The following is a 7,402-nucleotide window of genomic DNA, read 5'->3' on the forward strand; positions in this document are numbered from 1 at the left end:
CTCTCTCTCTCTCTCTCTCTCTCTCTCTCTCTCTCTCTCTCTCTCTCTCTCTCTCTCCCCCCACTCTGAATTTAATTGTCTTTCCATGAGCTAAGTAGCATGGGAACACCTGCTATTTTAAATGACACATTCATTGTCGTGCAGTGTTTGAGGTGTAAATCACTGTGGTCTGCTGTGTGAGGCAGGCGTGGACACACACTCAAACAGAAGTGACTGACATCGCTGACCTGCTTGCTTGGAAAGAAGAGCAAAACAGACCATGTCCTCAGCCTCTTGGAATTCCTCTTTCATTCCCTTTTTACTTATTTAGCTCAGCTCAGCAGCAGACACACATCCATCACAGTCTGCGTTGTCCAGCTAAGAGTTTACGTTGTTTTATTTCTTATGGCAGGATGGCACATTTGAACTGAGATCAGCGCAAGAAGGTTTAAATTTCTGTTTGTCATAAAACACATTTTCAATTTTAGTTAAACATGTTCAAATATTAGCTAATTATTCTTTAATTAGCAATTCAAACATTTTAATGCGAACATCTGTAGAGAGGTTATGTGGATGTATTTTTTATCAATTCCTCACATCACTGTTATTTCTGTAAATTTTTAATGTCATTCGCAAGAGCAAAGACAGGCAGCAACAGTGAGATGTAGCACCTCCAGCAGGAATATCCTAATATTTTTAAGACTAGACATGTGACATTTAGTGTAATTTATCACCCATTGTTCCAAATGGGGACCCATAGTAATATAAGGAAAGTTCTCAACTTTCTGTCTTAGACAAAAAAAAAAAAAAAAAAAAAAATCTTGAATATATTAAACAAATACAGAAAAAGTTGTGTGGTTTTTGAAACTCCCTGTTTATTTAATCCGTGTAATGTTTGTTTTACTCAGTTTTAGGTTTTTATTTCCAGAGTGCTCAGACCTGGTAAAATGAGGCCGTCTGTCTCTGTTTGTTAGCAGCAAGTTTCTTAATAATATTGTTGACAACCAGACTCTGATGATATTTTCCACATGGAAACAAACCCCTCTCTTAGCCTAATTTGTAGTCAGTATGGAGCTTCATGACTAATGCAGGTAAGGTTGGGGAGAAAATGACTTCAGAATAATTTTAAGATACTCCCAAAAAACACTGAACATAATGTTTGTGCTGAGCACCAATGTTAAAACCAGAGAAATGAATTTAGTGGTGAATCAATGCATCCGGACCAGACGTGTTTTTTTTCCTGTTAAATCACTGACAGGTAACAAACCTTATCTCTGATTGCAACTTCTAATCTTCTTTTCTTTTTTTTCCCCAAAAAAGAACTTTGGTCACTTACTTCAAAGACAAATGTCTACCTGGATGCTGATAAATAACTTACATAATGGTGATGTGCAACATGGCAGGTGCATGATAATCCCAGCACATGTGTGTGCTTTGTGTTCATGATACACTTTTACATATTCAGAAATACAAATAAGTATAATTCAGGTTTTATTGCACTTAAACCTACAACTTTAGATGTTTGTCTGCAAACCCAACAGTGAAACTTGTTTCCTCTTCTTCTAAGTCTAAAGGTAGCTGTGTTTATGCTCTGAAACAAACCAAACAGTAGAGGACAACACTTGTGTTTTGCAGAGTACCCATCAGCATCTTTACATACATCTTTCCAACACCCTTTCTCTAGTAGTTAACACACTTTGACACACAAAGTGTTATAACAAAATGAAAACTGCTAAAAGTTATTCATTTAAATGCTTACAAAATTTCTAATTGCAATATTTTAGATTGATATGTATAATAAGGAATTAAACTAGTTTAGTTAGATCAAGTTTGAATTTTTCTATAAAGCTTGTCTAAAGAGTCTGAAATGTTGTGAAATTGGTGGTTTTAGCAAAAATATTTCCGTCCATGATGTTGACTAATGAGATTGAATTAGGCTGCAGTCTGTTTTATTTACTGACCCCCAGCCCCTTACCCACGCTTACAGGACATATAACAAAAGTTTATGCTGTAGTAGCACAATAACCGTGATTGTGTTGAAAGAAATGCTTCGGGGTGTGTTCAGAGTTGTGAGAAACTGTTGACAATGCCCTTTTTTTTGGTTGTTCCTCATGATCTAATTACTTCAGGATTCTTTTATTACCAGGCCTCTAATGAGATCATTCTTTCTGCACCACAAATAAAAGCAACAGCTCAGTTTCTGTTCCCAACTCGAGCTTGCTCAGAAGCCCATTAAAAAAACACTCCTGTTCATCGCCTGATGTCTGACTTCCTCTAAAAACACCCAACAGAAGTGGTTTGGCCATTAGTGAATCAGCTACCATAATTAACTTTCTTTTCCACTGCCAGCAACTGTGTTTATCATTCTTCTCAGAAAGCTCTTCAGGGTCTGAAATGACGAGACATGAGTTCCTCCCTGACGTAATGTTTTGGTTTACTTGAACTCCTGCAGGCAGGAAGTGAAAAAAGAGAATATTGATGATGTGTTGTAGGAAAATATGGAGTTGAAGTAAATCAAGCTGACTTCTGTACAGATAACTAAACTACTCGAAGCCAATATGTCAAACAATAGACCCTATTATGATAGAGAGCTTTTAATTAAACTAAGAGTCCAAGTTCCTATTTAGAAACACCCTGGATCTTTTAAATTGCGCTTGAACTCTTTAATTCAGAACATCAGTGTAGCATGTGACAAATACTTATCCTATCTCTTTTCTCCACCAAGAAAACACATGTCGTTGAAATCGTTGGCCCCAAAACCGAACATGTTTCTCTGCGGCACGTCTTTGTAAAGTTCAGAATTTTTTACTGGAGCTGTAACTAAATAATGTTCCCTCTTAAAGCTTGAGTTTTCCTTTCTCCACCAGCCGTATCAAAGAGCTGGCCTGATTCTGTCTGTGCTGTCAGTGCTTCAAAGGCAGTGTTTCAGAGCGGGGCTCCATGACGTCCAGTGGCAGCGTTTCAAATCACCTCTGGTGCAGTAGATATAAAGATAGCATTCATCCATTGACTGCTTTATGTTCCCACTGTGGCACAGATAACTACCTTACTGTCCCAGGACAACAGAGCCTGTGTAGACCTTTGTTGCCCATATGCCAGTGGCGCAAGTGTGCATTTCAGTGCTAAGTTCATCCAAGACTCTCTAATGCTCCGCGGCTTGTGAGTGTATGGGAGTCCAAGGACAGTGATAGCATGTTTTTACAGAAGAAAACAATAGTTCAATAGACAAACGTTTATGTTTGATTATTTGACAATATTTTACAAAGGCTTAGTTGAAGGAATACATATTGCCCGCTGTCTTTCAAGCCATGGCCATAAACTATATATATCTTTGTACGTTGCAATGTATAAGAAATACTGATATGTAAGAGCTGGATTTAAAGTAAGAAATAACAACAGAATATTTGGTTTGAGGAAAAGACAAAATACCATTAAAATTCAGTGTGAAGACAAAATAATGGAAACGAGGGGGAAAATAGAGCAATTCGGCATTGGAATACTTTTAAAATGGAGCTCAAAATTATAAAAAGAGTTTGCACCAGTTTTGTTGTACATAAAATACATAAGCTGAACTAATTATTGTGTGCATACAGTATGAGCAGATTTAGCTGCAGCTTTGGTTCATTGGTTGAGTTGCTTTGGAGTTGACAGAGAAGAGAGATACAGGCGAGTGAACAGCGGGCATGCCCACACCACTCCCACTCTCCCCATGTTGATATCCACCCTGTGATAATGCAACAAAGATGCAAAATCAAATCCCTGTATTACTGGCAGCAGTGGCAACAATACGTTCTCCCCGGTCTTCGTCCTTTTATTTCATCATGTTCTCACACTGACAATAAAACACTCACGTCGGGTTCTGGTGTCTCACATGTGTTTGATTGCGGGTGCCAGGCTTTAAGTACGGGTGGCATGTTCTCTCTGTGCAGCTGCTGCGGTTGTTGCTACAAGGTGGCACTGCATGGTTTACTGGATAGGGAAGTCATGTCTGGTTAACCTCAGAGGCCCTGCAGGATGGAGCCGCCACACTGATTATGCCCTGATTGACATTTTGGCCAATTAAAAAAAAAAACATTATGTCATGTTGCATTTGCCTTTTAAGGAAATGCATTTGATCATGTTGGGGTTTGCTTTAAACATTACCAGTTCAGTCTGAAAAAAGTTTACATATTACTCATTTGTGTCATGTTTCCTATTAAAATTATGTCATGAGCGAAAACGTCTTGAATTTAAAATGATTGAAACTTTTTAAATTGTTCTGTCAGTTCGATTGTCCTAGACAACAAAATCAAAATAACAGAAAACAGTCTGCAGAAGGAGGTGTGCTGGTTGAACTTCTATTCTTGAGGGTGACTTTGCATTAGGAGACATTAGTAGCAAATATTTGTGGAGACAGTGGAGTTTCAGAACTGCCATCCTGGAAAAAAAAACATTTGAGGTGTGACTTTGGGGCTCAGTATTTGTGTGCACTCCCTTTGTTTTGCAATATAAAACCACCTATTTGACTGCAACAAGACAAAGTCTAGTAACAAAATATCCATAATTATATGGCATTATTTAACTTTTTCAAAATTAATTTTCTTTCATGTCCATAGACACTTTGACATGTTGAGGGGCTGGGTAATCAAGGCTGGGGAAAATGATCCTTAATTGTTTTTAAGGGAGCACCTCTGCATCCAAGTCAATGACCTCTTCAATGTCTTTCATAATAAATGCTCTTAAATTTCACAATCATGGCCTCAACTTCCTTGTTCTTTGTTGTAATCCTGTGGCCGGGAGTCACAAGGAGTCTCCACAGTGTCAGCATTTTAGATCACAACATGTCACGCTGGAATCTACAAATTACATTTCCTTGTGGTCATTTCTAATTTTCCTTTTCTCTGTCGTGGCAAAACGATCACATCTTCAGTTCCTCTTTCATCTTTAAAAGAGAGCACTGGCTCAGAACTTGAATGCTTTCCTTTTATGAATTTCAAATCCAAAAACAGCTACTAGACAAAGCCCCTCTAAAAGGCATATGTTTCTGTGTTCCTGTGTTGGGTCTTGGCTGTTTCTCTACATATCCTCCAACAATTCCAGTGTCACCTTATTGACTTCTCACCCCTGACCCCTGTAAAATAGCTCAGTCACTGTGCGACTGACAGCAGCTCCTGTTGCTACAAACAAGGCAACAAAGCTGCTGTGGTTGCACTCACGTGGACACACAGCTGTGCAACTACACAAGACTTCAGCACTAAAGCACGTACAAATATCACCCCACAATACCTGACATACCTGCTTAATCACTTATATACAATCCTGTGGCATTGCAGCATTTAAGATTGATAGCCTAGCATTCCTTTAAGGAATGTATGTTGTCTGCCACCATTAATAGGGCTTAATGTGTGTTGTGAACGAATGTCAGCGACAAACACCACATTTTAGCTCAATATAGTCATTTTTGTGGAGGCCAGATGACAGACAGGGTTGACAGTTATAAGCAAATATGTTGCACAACAAATTTTTCCTCAAAGTATGTGTTGGGCACATGCTACCATGTCAAAATTTTACAAGTCTGCAGTATAATCACTTTTGTTTTCTAGCCATCTTGAACTGAATTGACTCTAAAACTTAACAAGTCTTAGATGTACATCCAATGGTGACTTTTTATGAGTTTCATTAAAATCACAAGGTGGAGGAGAGGAATAAACAAACAAGAACAAAACAAGAAGCTGAGAAAATATTTAAAACAAGAGGTGACAGAACATGAGAAACTAATAAAACAAAGATAAAGTTAAACCAAAACAGAAAACTTTCTGATCATGTCAAAAATAATCAATCAATCAATCAATCAATCAATCAATCAATCAATCAATCAATCAATCAATCAATCAATCAATCAATCAATCAATCAATCAATCAATNTCAATCAATCAATCAATCAATCAATCAATCAATCAATCAATCAATCAATCAATCAATCAATCAATCAATCAATCAATCAATCAATCACAACTTTAAGTGTATAGCACTTTTCACAGCCAATGGCAACCAAAGTGCTGCACAACAGAATAAAAATATAATCAGATAAAATGAAGTAAACACTTCGGTAAGTAGAAAAGAACACAACATGTAAAAAAACCTGACCTACTACATGTGCTCTCTAGAATTAAAAAATAAGTATCAACAAGAGGACAAATAACTTCATTAAATAACAATTTGCTGTCAGCTTCTTTGTTTCTCTGCCTCTCTCACCTTGAGACAATCCAATATTGTATCCGTCAGTTTACTTTTTTGTCCTGAAACACCTGTTGATGTTCATCTTTTTAGCATTTTTACACATTTTTTCATTCATTTATTCTTTCTGCTTCTGACGAGTTGCCTAAATCAGCCTTATCAATTTATTTATTTTTGTTTGTCTTGTGTTCCCCGCCCCTTTCATTCACGCACTATTTTGTGACAACAAAAATTAGACAAGTCGTTCCCTCAGTGTGTTTCTCTGGTTCTTTTCCTGCAACTCCTTTTTTTAATCCTTCAACAAACACCCATCACAGCTTTCTGGGCAACGTCCAAGAGCTGCCCTTGAGGAGGACATTCCTGTCTGGCACAGTTCCTCTTTTCACGCTATTTATTCTCAAATAACTGAGTCTCATACTGATACTAGAACAGCATGCCAGACAGTTCAGCTCTATCAAAAAACAAACTAAAAAGAATTTAAAAAAAGATCTCTGTTGGATCATGGAATCTGAGTGAATACATCTTTTTTACCTTGTTGCAGTGCTACAGCTGCTAAATTTAGTTATCAAAAAATATTCTTTTTAGTTCACATGTTTCTGCAGGATACATGTGACAAATTCATAGTGCTGGTGTCATTTTAAAGACTGTGATTTCAGGGTTTGGATGTTAGCTTTGTAATGTTGATAAGAAGGGAAAATAACATGCAATTTTTTATATCATAAGTTTTTTCCAAATATTTTTCAAGTTAAAACTACAGACATTCATTGTGCTATTTTAGTCATTAATAATTTGAAACATTCAGTAAAGTAAGCAGGAAATAAAAAACTAATATGCAAACATAAACAACAACACATAAGACTATATATAAAAATGACGTATAAATTAGAAATTCAAAGTATAAAAGTTAAAATATCAATTGATAGGTTTGTGGGCCAAAATGAGGCAAAATAAAAATTATTTTCTTAGTATAAAGTTGCAGTGGGAAATACACAACAACCACACACACACACAACAATTATTTTATTTTCTAAACCTATTTTCATTCTTATGTTCTTAAATGTCCCTATCATGGTTAGAGGGCAGGATAGGGCTGATGTTACAGCTGGACTCGAGCATAAACTAACTTGAACTGTGCGTGTTTCTGCAACACCCTAAATATGGCCGTATATAATTTTTTACCAATTAAAAGAATCACAAGAAAGTGTTT

This window comes from Austrofundulus limnaeus, unplaced genomic scaffold, assembly GCF_001266775.1.
Source record: "Austrofundulus limnaeus strain Quisiro unplaced genomic scaffold, Austrofundulus_limnaeus-1.0 Scaffold65, whole genome shotgun sequence".
NCBI lineage: Eukaryota > Metazoa > Chordata > Actinopteri > Cyprinodontiformes > Rivulidae > Austrofundulus > Austrofundulus limnaeus.